General features: G+C 42.7%; 1 protein-coding gene across 5 annotated transcripts in view; it reads right to left on the reverse strand.

Moving 5' to 3' along the window:
- LOC123579119 (nuclear receptor coactivator 5-like) overlaps nt 1–10,716 on the reverse strand; it is an 88,648-nt gene extending 77,932 nt beyond the window's left edge. For 3 of the 5 annotated variants that reach the window (XR_006702631.1, XM_045442679.1, XM_045442687.1), the window contains exon 1: nt 10,557–10,712. The gene's annotated coding sequence lies outside the window, so the exon portion shown is untranslated. Of the gene's footprint in view, nt 1–10,556 lie in introns of all 5 variants that reach the window. The other 2 variants (XR_006702632.1, XM_045442683.1) reach the window with 2 other exon arrangements.
- Nucleotides 10,717–16,672: the final 5,956 nt, after the last annotated feature.

Raw genomic sequence — 16,672 nt, forward strand, 5'->3', positions numbered from 1 at the left:
CAAGAAACCAGACCTCAGGGGTCCCTGGGTGGTTCAGTCGGTTAAGTGTCCAACTTAGGCTCGGGTGGTGATCTCACATTGCATGAGGTCAAGCCTCACATAGGGCTGGCTCCTGCCAGCACAGAGCCTCCTTCGGATCTTCTATTGCCCCTCTAGTTCTTCCCCTCCCCACTCACACCCTCTCAAAACTAAATAAAAACAAAAGAAAGAAAGAAAAGAAAAAAGAAAGCAGACATCAGACAAACAGACAAACAAATGAACCAAACAACTACCAAAGGCAATAGGATTGGAAGGGAAAAGGACAGGGCATTCTCTCTGGCTATGAAAGGGCAGAATTGAATGGTTTTGAGTGGGATGTTCAGAAAAGCTCTCCCTGTAGTAGATATTTGAGTGGGATGTTAACCCAGCAGCAGGTGGAGAGTGGGGCAATGGAAGCCTTCCTAGCAGATGGTAAACACCAACTGGCTATTGCAACTTCCCTGGGGTAAGTGATAGGAACTGACCAGAAGCCCACGAGACCAACCAGTTCTGGGTGAAGGTGCTAGTTTTAAAACAGAAGGGGCGCCTGGGTGGCTCAGTCGGTTAAGCCTCTAAATTCGGCTCACGTCATGATCTCAAGGTTTGTGAGTTCGAGCCCCGCATGAGGGTCTGTGCTGACAGCTCAGAGCTGCTTCAAATCCTCTGTCTTCCTCTCCCTTTGCCCCTCTTCCTCCCTCGTGCATGTGTGTTCTCTCTCTCAAAAATAAACAAACACTAAAAAAAAAGATAAAATTGAAGAAATAGGGCCTGGTTGTGTGTATTCAGATAAGGAATTTGAGTTTTATTTAAAGAACAATGAAAAGCCATTATCAAGTTATAACCAGAGAAGGGAGAAGATCTAATTTACATTGTTAAAAGCCCTCTTTTAAGTGTGCGCTATGGAGAAAAGACAAATCATTACTGAAGGGCACTAAGGAAGATCTAAATAAACAGAGAGCTGGGAGAATGGATTCCAGAAATAAACCTATGCCTATATGGTCCATTAATTTATGACAAAGCAACCAAGAATGTACAATGGGGAGAGAACAGTCTCTTCATGCAATGGCGCTAGGAAAACTGGACAGCCACGTGTAAAAAATGAAACTAGACCATCTTTTACACCATACCCCAAAATCAACTCAAAGGGGATTAAAGGCTTGCATGTAAGGCTTGAAACCATCAAACTCCTAGAAGAAAGCATAGGCAGTAAGTGTCGGGACATTGGCAATGATTTTTTGTGATTTGAGGCCAAAAGCAACAAAAGTAAAAATAAACAAGTGGGGCTACATCAAACTGAAAAGCTTGCAAACAGCAAAGAAAACCATCAACAAAATGAAAAGGCAACCTACAGAATGGGAGAAAATATCTGTAAATCATGTATCTAATAAAGGATTAACATCCAAAATATATAAAGAACTCACACAACTCGGGGCGCCTGGGTGGCTCAGTCTGTTGTTAAGGGTCTGACCGCGGCTCAGGTCATGATCTCACAGCTCGGCTTGCGAGTTTGAGCCCCACAATGGGCTCTCTGCTGTCTTCCCAGAACCTGCATTGGATCCTCTGCCTCCCCCAACCTGCCCCCGATGCTCTCTCTCTCTCTCTCTCTCTCAAAAATAAACATTGAAAAAAAAAAAAAATCACACGACTCAATGGACAAAAATCTGGTTTAAAATGGGTAGAGCAGGGAACCTGGCTGGCTCAGTCAGAAGGGCATGTGACTCTTGATCTTGGGGTCATGAGTTCAAGTCCCACATGGGGTGTAAAGATTACCAAAATAAATGTATGTTTTTAAATGGGTAGAGGATCCGAATAGACACTTTTCCAAAGAGACATACAGATGGCCAACAGGTACATGAAAAGGTGCTTAACATCACAAATCTGGGAAATGCAAATCAAACTCACCATGAAATATCACCTCACATCTGTGAGAATAACTAGTATCAAAAGACAGGAAATAACTAGTAAAGATGTGGAGAAAAGGGAACTCTTGTGCACTGCCCGGTGGGAATGTAAATTGGTGAAGGCCCTGTGGAAGACAGTATGGGGGTTCCTCAAAAAATTAAAAATAGGGTACCTGACTGGCCTAGTTGGTAGAGCATGTGACTCTTGGGGTCATGAGTTTGATCAAGCTTCACACTGGGCAGAGCACTTACTTCAAAAAAAAAAAAAAATTAAAAATAGAACTACCATGTGATCTAGCAATCCCACTCCTTGGTATTTATCTGAAAGAAATGAAATCACTATCTTGAAAAGACATCTGCACCTTATAACTCATCGCAGTATTATTTTCAATAAGCAAGACATTTACAATAGTCAAGACAATGGTGTGAGTGTCCACTGATGGGTGAACGGATAAAGGAAATATATACAAGGGTGCCTGGGTGGCTCCATCAGTTAAACGTCCGACTTTGGCTCAGGTCATGATCTTGTGATTCATGGATTTGAGCCACACATCGGGCTCTTCACTGGCAACTGGGAACCTGGAGCCTGCTTCGGATTCTGTGTCTCCCTCTCTTTCTGCCCTCCCCTGCTATGCTCTCTCTCTCTCTCTCTATCTCTCTCTCAAAAATAAATAAACATTTTTAAAAATTAAAAAAAAAAAAAGAAAATATGTACAGTGGACATTTGAACAACATGGGAATTAAGGACACTGACCCACACACAGTTAAAAATCCACATATAGGGGCACCTGGGTGGCTCAGTCGGTTAAGCATCTTACCTCAGCTCAGGTCATGATCTCACAGTTCATGAGTTGAAGCCCAGTATTAGGCTCTCTGCTGTCAACACAGAGCCTGCTTAGGATCCTCAGTCCCCCCTCTCTGCCCTTCCCCAGATCACGTGCATGTGTGTGCACATTCTCTCTCTCTCTCTCTCTCTCTCTCTCTCTCTCTCTCTCTCAAAAATAAATAAACATTTAAGAAATCCACATATAGGGGCATCTGGCTTGGCTCAGTCAGAAGAACATGTAACTCTTGATCTTGGGCTCATGAATTCGAGTCCCACGTTGGGTGTAGAGATTACTTAACTAAATAAACTTAAAAAAAAATCCACATATCACTTTTGACACCCCAAAAACTTAACTACTAATAGCCTACTGTTGACCAGAAACTTTAGTGATAACATAAACAGTCAATTAACATACATTTTGTATGTGGTATGTACTACATTCTGTATTCTTACAATAATACCTAACTATAGGGCACCTGGGTGGCTCAGTCAGTTAAGCACCTGACTTCGGCTCAGGTCACCATCTCACAGTTTGTGAGTTTGAGTCCTGCGTCAAGCTCTGCGCTAACAGTGTGGAGCCTGCTTGGGATTCTCTTTCTTCTCTCTCTCTCTGCCCCTTCCTTGCTCGTGTCCTTTCTCTCTCTCAAAATAAATAAATAAACATTGTTTTAAAAGTTGAATATAGAAATACCCTATAATTCACCAAACACACTACTGGATATTTACCCAAAGAATACAAAAACACTAATTCAAAGGTATACATGCAGGGGCACCTGGCTGGCTCAGTCCATACAGCATTTTGATCTCGGGGTTGTGAGTTCAAGCCCCATATTGGGGGTATAGTTTACTTAAAAAAGTGCAAAGGGATACATGCACCCCTATGTTTACAAAGGGATACACGCACCCCTATGTTTCTAGCAGCTTCATTTACAATAGCCAAGATATGGAAGCAGCCCAGCGTCCACTGATTGATGAATGAGGATATATCTACAATGGGATATTATTCAACAATAAAAAACAAAGAATGAAATCTTGGGGCACGCACCTGGGTCAATCAGAGATGCATGCAACTCTTGAGCTTGGGGCCATGAGTTCGAATCCCACATTGCATGTAGAGGTTACTTAAATAAATAACTTGGGGCGCCTGGGTGGCTCAGTCGATTGAGCGTCCGACTTCGGCTCAGGTCATGATCTTGCGGTCCGTGAGTTCGAGCCCCGCGTCGGGCTCTGTGCTGACAGCTCAGAGCCTGGAGCCTGTTTCAGATTCTGTGTCTCCCTCTCTCTGACCCTCCCCTGTTCATGCTCTGTCTCTCCCTGTCTCAAAAATAAATAAAACATTAAAAAAAAATAAACTAACTTAAAAAAAAAGAATGAAATCTTGCCATTTGAAACAACATGGATGGAGCTAGAGAGTATAATGCTAAGCAAAATCAGTCAATCGGGGAAAGACAAATACCGTATGATTTCACTCACACATGGAATTTAAGAAACCAAACAGGGGCACTTGGGTGGCTCAGTTGGTGGCACTTGGGTGGCTCAGTTGGTTAAGCGTCCGACTCAGTTTCAGCTCAGGTCATGATTTCACAATTGGTGGGATGGAGCCCCAAGTGAGGCTCCTCACTGAACTCAAGGAGCCTGCTTGGGACTCTCCCTCTCTCTGCCCCTCCCCCAACTAAGGCTCTCTCTGTCTCTCTCAAAATAAATAAATAAACTTGAAAAATAAAAAGTAACCAAACAAGCAAAGGGAGAGAAAGAGAGAGAAACCAAGAAACATACTCTTAACTATAAAGAACAAACTGATGGTTACCAGCGGGGAGGTGGGTGTGGGATGGGTGAAATAAGTGATGGGGATTAAGGAAGACATTTGTCGTGATGAGCACGGGGTGATGTATGATAGCATTTAATCACTATATTATACACCTGAAACTAATATTTTTTAAAATTTATTTTAATGTTTATTTATTTTTGAGAGAGAGAGACAGAGTGTGAGTAGGGGAGGGGCAGAGAGAGAGAGGGAGACACAGAATCCAAAGCAGGCTCCAGGCTCCGAACTGTCAGCACAGAGCCCCATACGGGGCTTGAACTCATGAACCGCAAGATCGTGACCTGAGCTGAAGTTGGGTGCTTAACCGACTGAGCCACCCAGGTGCCCCACCTGAAACTAATATTACAGTGTATCAAAGCTAACTGTAATTAAAATAAAACTTTAAAAAATTAATAATTCCTGTTCATCTTTTGCTGATAAAGTGAAAAGATAAAATATAAAATGAGAAATGATACTTACAATAAATATTACCAATAAATTATTAGTATGCATAACATAAACAACTCTAAGAAGTCACTGAGAAAATGGGTGGCTGGGTGGCTCAGTCATCTGACTCTTGGTTTCAGCTCAGGTTGTGATCTCACAGTTCCATGGGATCAGGCCCCACAGGGGGGCTCTGAGCTGTCACCATGGAGCCTGCTTGGGATTCTCTCTCTCCCTCTCTCTCTCTCTCTTCCAAATAAATAAATCAACTTAAAAAAAAAAAAAAGTCACTAAGAAAAAGACAAAAATCCAGGGCACCTGGGTGGCTCGGTCAGTTAAGCATCTGACTCTTGATTTCAGCTCAGGTCATGATCTCATGGTTCATGGGTTTGAGCCTGCATCAGTCTCGGCACTGTGCTTGGGATTTTTTTTTTTTTTTGAACATTTATTCATTTTTGAGAGACAGAGAGAGACAGAGTGTGAGTGGGGGAGGGGCAGAGACCAAGGGAAGACAGAATCTGAAGCAGGCTCCAGGCTCTGGGCTGTCAGCGCAGATCCTGATGGGGGCTCAAACCCACAGACCACCAGATCATGACCCGAGCTGAAGTCAGGGGCTCAACCAATGATCCACCCAGGCACCCTAGTGCTTGGAATTCTTTCTTTTTTTTTTTTTTAATGTTTTATTTATTTTTGAAGGAGAGAGAGACAGAGTGTGAGTGGGGAGGGGCAGAGAGAGAGACACACACACAGAATCTAAAGCAGGCTCCAGGCTATGAGCTGTCAGCATAGAGCCAGACACAGGGCTCGAACCCACAAACTGCAAGATCATGACCTGAGCTGAAGTTGGACACTCAACCGACTGAGCTACCCAGGTGCCCCTTTTAAAAATAAAAAAATTTTTTTAATGTTTTATTTATTTTTGAAGGAGAGAGAGACAGAGTGTGAGTGGGGGAGGGGCAGAGTTAAAAAATTTTTTTTGCTGTTCTGTTTATTTTTGAAGGAGTTGGGATTCTTGATCTCCTCTCTCTGCGCCTCCCCTTCTCTCAAAATAAATAAATAAACATTTTTTAAAAATAAGTAAATTATATCAGCAAAACTAAAAAGCAACCAACAGAATGGGAGAAGATATTTGCAAATGACATATCAGATAAAGGGTTGGTATCCAAAATCTATAAAGAGCTGATCAAACTCAACACCCAAAAAACAAATAATCCAGTGAAGAAATGGGCAAAAGACATGAATAGACACTTCTCCAAAGACATCTAGATGGCCAACTAATGCATGAAAAAATGCTCAATATCACTCATCATCAGGGAAATACAAATCAAAACCACGATGAGATACCACCTCACACCTGTCAGAATGGCTAACATTAACAACTCAGGCAACAACAGATGTTGGCGAGGATGTGGAGAAAGAGGATGTCTTTTGCATTGTTGGTGGGAATGCAAACTGGTGAAGCCACTCTGGAAAACAGTATGAAGGTTCCTCAAAAAATTAAAAATAGAACTACCCTATGACCCAGCAATTGCTGGTATTTATCCAAGTAGTGTATATATACAATGGAGTATTACTTGGCAATCAAAAAGAATGAAATCTTGCCATTTGCAACTGTGTGGATGGAACTGGAGGGTATTATGCTAAGTGAAATTAGTCAGTCAGAGAAAGACAAAAATCATATGGCTTCACCCATTTGAGAACTTTAAGAGACAAAACAGATGAACATAAGGGAAGGAAACAAAAATAATATAAAAACAGGGAGGGGAACAAAACATAAGAGACTCATAAATATGGAGAACAAACTGGAGGGGTTGTGGGAGGGGGGATGGGCTAAATGGGTAAGGGGCATTAAGGAATCTACTCCTGAAATCATTGTTGCACTATATGCTAACTAATTTGGATGTAAATTAAAAAATAATAAAATTAAAAAATAAAAACAAAACAAACAAAAAAAGTAAATTATACATAGAGTTATGAAAAAAAAAGAATGACAAAAATCCAAAAGTAGAATGGAAAAAAACATGGACAGGCTTATTACTAAGATGAGTTATAATGAGGTATCATTTTATACCCACTGGATTGGCAAAAAACTAGAAAGTCTTATATGACACAGTAAAGATGTGGAACAAACATCAATTCTTTTTTTTTTTTTTTTTTTTTTTTTCAACGTTTATTTATTTTTGGGACAGAGAGAGACAGAGCATGAACGGGGGAGGGGCAGAGAGAGAGGGAGACACAGAATCGGAAACAGGCTCCAGGCTCTGAGCCATCAGCCCAGAGCCTGACGCGGGGCACGAACCCACGGACCGCGAGATCGTGACCTGGCTGAAGTCGGACGCTTAACCGACTGCGCCACCCAGGCGCCCCACAAACATCAATTCTAATACGGAGCCAGTGAGCGGTGAATTATTATAACTACTTTGGAGAGCAATTTGGTGTATCTGATAAAGTTCACTGTGCTCACACCCCATGACCCAGCAATCCCACTCCTAGGTATATACCCAAACGAGACTACAGGATTTTCTTTCTTTTTTTCTTTTTTTTAAAGTATGCTCTACTCCCAATGTGGGACTTGAACTCACTACCCTGAGATCAAGAGTTGCATGTTCTACCAACTGAGCCAGCCAGATACCCCTCAACTACCTGATTTTCCACACTATGGAAAATTGGTTGGTCATTAAATCCTTTTTGGATCAACAACTTTTTAAATATTTTTATAAGCATTCAAAAGGAAATGCTCTCCATCTTCCTGCTTATTTATTTATTTATTTATTTATTTATTTATTTATTTAAAGTAAGCTCTATGTCCAACATGAGGCTCAAACTCAACCTGGGGATCAAGAGTCACATGCTCTACTGACTGAGTCAGCCAGGTGCCCTGGATCAACATCTTTTTTAAAAATGCAACAGAGGGGTACCTAGGTGGCTCAGTCGGTTAAGGGTCCACCTTAGGTCCTTAGGCTCAGGTCTTGAACTCAAAGCTGGTAAGTTGGAGCCCCTCTCTGCTGACAGCAGAGACACTGCTTCAGATCTTCTGTCTCTCTCTGCCCCTCCCCTACTCATTCTCTCTCTCTCTCTCTCAAAAATAAAAAACAAACATTTTTAAATAAATAAATAAGAAAAATGAAACAGAATAGTATAGAAAATGCCAAGGTGCATTACTAAAAGTCAGGAAAGATATATATGCGTCTGTGTGTACTGGGTCATGACATTAAACGCAGAGAGTAGGAGAAAAATGAAAGCCACTATTCAGAAGAAAACCCCGTATGAGTGCACCAGGAGACATGTACCAAGACGTGCACCAAGAATTGTTTGCAATAGAAAGAGAAAAAAGAGAAAGCAGCAATCAACGTGTCTATTCATAGCAGTAAGCAGAAATAAATAATGGATCTTACATTGGATTACTAAGAAGCAATGGAAATGACTACATACATCAACACAAATGAATCTTAGAATTAGTACTGGTAAAGAAGCAAACCAATTCTCAGAGGAGCATTCACAACATGATACTATCTTTCTAAAATTTACAAGCAAAAGCAAAAAATAAATTGCTTAGGAATACATACAGATGCAGTAAAATTATAAAAGAAAACAAGTGTGGGGAGCCTGGCTGATTCAGTCGGAAGAGCACGCGACTCTTGATCTCGAGGTTGTGAGTTCAAGCACCACGTTGGGTGTAAGGATTACATATATACATATATACATACATACAAGAAAGGGGATAATTTTTTTTTTTTTAATTTTTTTTTTTCAACGTTTATTCATTTTTGGGACAGAGAGAGACAGAGCATGAATGGGGGAGGTGCAGAGAGAGAGGGAGACACAGAATCGGAAACAGGCTCCAGGCTCTGAGCCATCAGCCCAGAGCCCGACGCGGGGCTCGAACTCCCGGACCGCGAGATCGTGACCTGGCTGAAGTCGGACGCTTAACCGACTGCGCCACCCAGGCGCCCCAAGAAAGGGGATAATTTTAAAGAAACAATTTAAAAAAAGAAGAACAAAATTGGGGCGACTGGTGGCTCACTCAGTTAAGGGTCTGACTCTTGGTTTCGGCTCAGGTTATGATTTCACAGTTCGTGAGTTTGAGCCCCACTTCAGGCTCTGAGCAGAGCCTGCTTGGAATCCTCTCTCTCCGTCCCTTCCCCACTCACACTCTTTCTCTTTTTTCTCTAAAAAATAAATAAACTTTGGGGCGCCTGGGTGGCTCAGTCGGTTAAGCGTCCGACTTCGGCTCAGGTCATGATCTTGCGGTGCGTGAGTTCGAGCCCCGCATCGGGCTCTGTGCTGGCAGCTCAGAGCTTGGAGCCTGTTTCGGATTCTGTGTCTCCCTCTCTCTCTCTGACCCTCCCCCGTTCATCCTCTGTCTCTCTCTGTCTCAAAAGTAAATAAACGTTAAAAAAAAAAAAATAAAAAAAAAATAAACTTAAAAAAAGAATCCCAGTAGTGTTGAGAACACACAGGACATCAAAGGATATGCTACTGTTCCATTTCATAGGCAGTGAGGTGGGCTCACAAAGATTATTCTGTGGTCATGCTTCATAACTTCCGCATGTAGCTCTTTTACATTTTTGTGCATATCAAACATGTTGTCATTTTATTTCATTTAATTTTTTTTAACATTTATTTATTTTTGAGACAGAGACAGAACACGAATGGGGGAGGGGCAGAGAGAGAGAGGGAGACACAGAACCTGAAACAGGCTCCAGGCTCTGAGCTGTCAGCACAGAGCCCGACGTGGGGCTCGAACTCACGCACCGCAAGATCATGACCTGAGCCGAAGTCGGACGCTTAACCGACTGAGCCACCCAGGCCCCCCTACATGTTGTCATTTTAAAAGAGGAAAATGGTCTCTTGGATTGTAGTTAAGAATGGCCAAAGGGGAGTTCCAGAGGCAGTAGGGCAGGGGGCGCCAGTAGATCAGAACCATTTCAATTGTCTAGCTGGGGAATGATGGCGGTGATGGCAGCGTGTGGAGAAGGCACATTTGAAAGATGTTTTGGAGGTGGGATGGACTTGCTGATGGGGTGCACGTAAGGAATGAGGAGGAAGGAAAATCAGTAATGACTGGCCAATGGAACAGACTTCAAAAACAGACCCTTGCAGATAAAGAAACTTGGTATAGGACAGCGCTGGTCCAGGCACATCAACAAAGAGGATGGGCGATGAGTAAATGGCACCGGAACAACTGGTAGACCACATGGAAAAGAAGAGACGTTGCTTATGTCCCTGACCAGGCTAAAGACTAGTATGAAAGGCAAAACTTGAGAATATTTAGAAGAAAAAGTGAATGGCCTTAAGATGCATTCCGAAGAATGGAAAAGGGGGAAAGAAAGGGCATGAACAACCCCTAGATTCTTGGCTTCAGTAACTGGATGGATAATAAAAAACATTAATACTAATAGCTAACATTTATATAACACTTACAATGAACAGCGTGAGAGTTCTCTAAGCATGTTGCATGCTTTATCGTGCTCAGTCCTCACCCCAATCCTATAAGAGAGCTTTCCTTATTGTTGCCATTTATAAGGGAAAAGCAGCAGCACAGGAAGTTCAGGTAACTTACCTGAGATCACACAGCTGGTAAGCGGCACAGTACTGATCAGCTGCAAAAACTCTGTCCACGGAAGAGTGACAAAATCCGTGTATAAAGCTCAGCCTGCTGAGGACTCCCCAGAAGTACTGCCTGAAGGAAGCAAAATCCTTCTCAGAGCTTCAACCTCAGAGGACTCCCAGGATTTCCGGTCCCCACCTCCCTCCGCTCACCTCCCCAGGAGGGCTTGAATGCCAAAGTGCATATTGAAAAGGAGAAGTGTTATGTTAAAAAAAAAAAAAAAAAAAAAAAAAAAAAGGCCCTGAAAACTGCAGTCCCAAACTGCCCCCTCTCGGAGTGGCTAATCATTCCTAAGATGCTCTGACTTCGCTTCATTCAATTTTTTTTTAACGTTTTATTTATTTTTGAGAGACAGAGAGACAGAGTACAAGCAAGGGAGGGGCAGAGAGAGAGAGAGAGAGAGAGAGAGAGAGAGGGAGACATAGAATCCGAAGCAGGCTCCAGGCTCTGAGCTGTCAGCAGAGTCAGACGCAGGGCTCGAACTCATGGACTGTGAGATCATGACTTGAGGCGAAGTCGGACGCTTATCTAACTGAGCCACCCAGGTGCCTCATCGATTTTATTTTTTTGTAACAAAGAAAGTTATCAAATAGGTTTTACGTGACATTAATGTACATTTTCTTATTGTGGTAAAATATACCATTGGAGCCACTTTTAAGCGTACAACTGAGTGGCATCAGGCACACTCACACTATGAGCAAACATCAAACTTCAGTCATGCTTAACAGGTCTTGAGCTTTTGATAGGTGCCAGGCAACTGTTCTAGTCACTGAAGGACATAAACCAGATCTTCACCTGGGAGGAGCTCACATTCTAGTTAAAGACAGACAATAAACATGAAATAAATAAATAAATAAATGGGACTGTATCAAACATTGACAGGTGCTAGGAAGCAAACAGGATGGGGCAGTAATCACATTTGCAATGAAGAATTTACTGTTTCAACAGTGATTTGAGGGCTGAGCAAGGAGTATCTCATTGCATCCCTACTGCAGTCTTTTGGGAGATAGTACCTGTCCCCATTTGTAGGGGGGCGGGGGGGGGGGAAGTGAAGCGCAAAGAGAGCTTCACATTCCATAGTGAATACGTAGGAAGAGGTGGGGGCCAGACAATCAGGGATCCCAGGCTTCTTTAAGCAGGGAATATTGAACTGAAGCCAATGCCAAGAGCAAGCCAATGGAAAGAGTTCCAAAGAGAGAGAATGGCAGGTGCAAAGGTCCTGAGACACCCATGACTTTCAAGGAACAGCAAAGAGCCCATATGATTGGAGCCAAAGAAACCAAAGAGAGAAGGGGAATGAGGGAATCGGGGAGCAGACTGAGATGGCAAGGGAGTCTTGTGAGAAGCTGTCATGGAGGCTATCAGGGACAGAGCCCACTGAGCTCTGGAAGTGATAAATTATTCTTGGTTTGGCCCAAAACAGGTTGGTCACCCTAGTAAGGTGATCTTATTCAAATATTATGCTAAGTGTAAAGGCAAGCAATGGGATGTTTTAATTAAGGGAGGGACAGGACCCCTCCAGCTACAGTCCCTACTCTCCGGAGGAACACTAGCAGGAAGGGGGGCAGGAGAAAGGAAGACAGTTGACAGGATCTTGCAGTCTTCCAGGCGAGGGTGATGGTGGGCTACAGACCTGGGCTGTAGAGGTGGAGGTAAGAAGGGAGGAAATTTGGGATACAGTTTGGAAAAAAGAGGGACTTGATGGAATCAAGGACGAGCCACGGGTTCTTGGCTGAACGCCCAGCAGATGCTGGGCCATTTACAAAAATGGCGAAAATGGATAAACACCAGGTTTGGGGGAGAATCAAAGTTAGTGCATATCCCCTAACCCCCACATTGAGAGAGAGCAGAAGGGAGGCTCCAAAGAAACCAAACGCCCCATTCCCTCGCCCTGGGACTGTGGTTCTCCTCACCCCCCTCTCCAGCAATCCCTCTGCAAGCTCACTTTACAAAAGAAAGGCCCATCTCCAGCCACTCTGAATTACAATGAGGATTGGCCCTAGCGCAGAAAAGACTTGGGGAACAATGAAGGCACCTTGTTGTTTTTAATTAAAGGGTTTTATTTTTAAGTAAACTCTACAACCCTGAGATCAAGAGTCTCATGCTCTACTGACTGAGCCAGCCAGGCAACCCCCAGGGCCTCACATTTGAAATGGGGCGCCTTGGAAGCCTCCTTAAATGAAGGCATATTAAATCCGTCCTACAGTCCTGGCTCTCTTGTCTTGTACATGTTTCTGTTAAGTGTGGAGGATTGTTTTGGATACAAGCAATTTTGGCTCCTGTTGATTTTCTCTGGGAATTGCACCGAAAGAGGAAGCTATGTTTCTGACAGAAACAAAGTGTGATTTCACTGATTAGCTTGACAATGAAGAGTGGTTTTTGGCAATTAGAGTAAATGGTGAAGAATGTCTATAAATTAAATAAGCTCAATCAGCTCCTTCCAGCTTCCCATGAAAATATACTTAAGGTGAGTTATAAGATAAAAGCTTTTTTCTTTTTCTTTTTTTTAACTCTTTTTTTAAAATGTTTATTTTTGAGAGAGAGAGAGAGAGAGAGAGAGCGAGCACGTGCACGAGCAGGGGAGGGGCAGAGAGAAGGGGACAGAAGATCCGAGGCAGGCTCTGTGCAGACAGCAGAGAGCAGCTCCACTCGGGGCTCGAACTCACAACTATGAGATCATGACCTGAGCCGAAGTCAGACGCTCAACCAGCTGAGTCACCCAGGCACCCAAAGCTTTTTTATTTTTCAAAAAATATTAAAGGGGCGCCTGGGTGGCTCAGTCGGTTAAGCGTCTGACTTCGGCTCAGGTCATGATCTCACAGTCCATGAGTTCGAGCCCCGCGTCGGGCTCTGGGCTGACAGCTCAGAGCCTGGAGCCTGCTTCGGATTCTATGTCTCCCTCTCTCTCTGCCCCTCCCCTGCTCATGCTCTGTCTCTCTCTGTCTCAAAAAAAAAAAAAAAATAATAATAAAAACATCAAAAAAAATTTTGTTTAATATTAAAGAAATTGGCGAAGATGTATGTAAATTGGCTAACATTGCAATCTTTCAAAATTGTTTCTGAGCGCGTTGGGTTAAACAAGTTGTCTCTGAGTGAAGGAGGACCACAACAAATTAGTTCTTGATAACTCTTGGTAAAGCCTTTGTGATATATTTTCCAGAAACTGAGGAGGTAAGGAAGAGTCTTTGGACAAAGTAAGAAATCCTTTTGCAGAAGGGGAAGCTGCTAGAGCTCTAACCAGGGCCTAATCAAGTGAGAGAGCTATAAAATATTTTTGGATGATAGGTTATTGTGTGTTTTTAAAAATGTTTAAATCTTGGTAAAATACACACAGCGTCTGACCCATTTGTAAGCACACAGCTCCATGGCATTAAGTACACGCACATTGCTGTGCAATTACCAATTCTACCCATCTCCAGAACTCTTCATCTCGTAAAACTGGAAACTGTGCACATTGAACACCAACCAACTCTCAGCACCGCCTGCCCCCTCCCCCAACAACCACCATTCTACTTTCTGTCTCTATAAACCAGACTACCCTAGTACCTGATGTAAGTGGAATCACACAGTATTTGTCTTTTTGTGACTGTCTTATTTCACTTAGTGTAATGTCATCAAGGTCCATCCATGTTATAGTGTCAGAACTTCCTTTTCAAGGCCAAATAATATTCCATGTATATATATATACACACACGACACTTTGCTTATCCTTGTATTTGGCAATGGACACCTGGATTATTTCTACCTCTCGGTTATTGTGAATCCTTTTTTTTGAGGAATTGCCATTCTGTTTTCCATAGCAGCTGCATCATTTCATTTTCCCACCAACAAGGGTTCCAATTTCTCTACATCCTGGGCAACAGTTATTTTTTTTTTATTTTTTTTAACATTTATTTTTGAGACAGAGAGAGAGAGAGAGAGAGAGAGAGCATGAACAGGGGAGGGGCAGAGAAAGAGGGAGACACAGAATCTGAACAGGCTCCAGGCTCTGAGCTGTCAGCACAGAGCCCGACACAGGGCCCGAACCCACAGACCGTGAGATCATGACCTGAGCCGAAGTCGGACGCCCAACCAACTGAGCCACCCAGGTACCCCAACAGTTATTTTTTAAATAGTAGCAGGGGCTGGAGAGTAGGGGAAATGGAGTAGGGTTGATGATAGGGTGCAAACTTCCAGTTACAAGATGAATGAGCCCTGGGAATCTGATGTATAACACGGCAATTATAATCAGTAACACTGTATTGGGGGCACCTGGCTGACTTGGTTGGGAGAGCATGTGACTCTTGATCTCAGGGTCGTGAGTTTGAGCCCCACATTGGGGGTAGAGTTTACTTAAAAATATAATAACAATAATAATAATACTATATTGTATACTAGAAATTTCTGAAAGAATAGATCTTAAGTGTTATCACACACACAGGTAACTATATCAGATTTTAAATTTCTTAATTAGCTTGATTGGAAAAATCATTTCACAATATACCACAATGTACAGTACAGGTATATCCCCCACCCTCTCTTTCTCTCTTTCTCAAAATAAATAAATAAACTTAAAAAAAGAATAAAATTTGATTGGGACGCCTGGGTGACTCGGTTTTAAGCATCTGACTCTAGGTTTTGGTGCAGGCCAAGATGATCCACCTCTGTGGGTTTGAGCCCCAAATTGGTCTCTGCCCTCACCCTCTCCTTCTCTCTCTGCTTCCCCGCACTTACGCTGTGTATCTCTCAAAATAAATTTTAAAACTTAAAAAATTATTTAAAGAAAAGAATAAAATTCGAAGACAGAGCTGGGAAGGGGCAGAGAGAGAAAGGGAGAGAGAATCTGTGCTATGAGCACAGGGCCCAACTCAGGGCTTAATCTCATGAACTGTGAGATCACAACCTGAGCCAAAACCAAGAGTCAGACACTTAACCAACTGAGCCACCCAGGTGCCCCCATTTCCAACCAAATTTTATTCTATTTGTTATCATTTATTGGTATCTGTAATATATTTATATTGCCTTTGTTGATTGTTTACAAATGATAATTTATAATGTAACTCAATCCAGAATAATTTTTTTTAACATTTATTTTTGAGACAGAGAGCAACAGAGAATGAGCAGGGGAAGGGCTGAGAGAGAGGGAAACACAGAATCTGAACCAGGCTCCAGGCTCTAAGCTGTCAGCACAGAGCCCAACGCGGGGCTTGAACTCGTGAACCGTGAGATCATGACCTGGGCTGAGGTCGGATGCTTAACCGACTGAGACACTGAGGCGCCCCCAGAATAATTTTTTTAAGTAGGCTTTATCCCCAGTGGGGGACTTAAACTTATGACCTGGAGATCACGAGTTGCATACTTTACCCACTGAGCCAACCAGGTGCCCCCAGAGTACTTTTTAAAAATAGAGTCCCTAAGTCACAAGAAATTTAAATTAAAAAAAATTTTAATTTAGAAACATAATTTTATCACAAAGAAGTATAAGAAGATATTCAATTAAAAAAACTTTCAGGGGGCCTGGGTGGCTCAGTCAGTTAAGTGTCCATTTCAGCTCAGGTTATGATCTCACAGCTCATGAGTTCGAGCCCCACATCAGGTTCTCTGTTGTCAATGCAGAGCCCACTTGGGGTCCTCTGTTCCCTCTCTTTCTGCCCCTTCTCCGAGCATGGTCTCTCTCTCTCAAAAAAAATTTTAATAATTTCAAGCATGACTGAAGAATGGATGAAGACATGGTGAACACACAGAGACACACACAGACACACACATACATGCACGCTGGAATATTACCCATCAAAAAGAGTGAAATCGTGGGGTGCCTAGGTGGCTCAGTCGGTTAAGCTTCTGACTCTTGATTCCAGCTCAGGTCATGATCTCATGGTTGGTGAGTTTAAGCCACACATCAGGCTCTGTGCTGACAGCTTGGACCCTGCTTGGGATTCTCTCTCTGCCCTTTCCCTGTGCGCTCTCTCTCTCTCTCTCTCTCTCTCTCTCATAAATAAATAAATATTTTTAAAAAAGAATAAATCTTGTCATCTGCAACAACATAAGTCAGAGAAAGACAAATACCATATGATTTCACTCTTATGTGG

This window comes from Leopardus geoffroyi, chromosome E2 (assembly GCF_018350155.1).
Source record: "Leopardus geoffroyi isolate Oge1 chromosome E2, O.geoffroyi_Oge1_pat1.0, whole genome shotgun sequence".
Taxonomy (NCBI): domain Eukaryota; kingdom Metazoa; phylum Chordata; class Mammalia; order Carnivora; family Felidae; genus Leopardus; species Leopardus geoffroyi.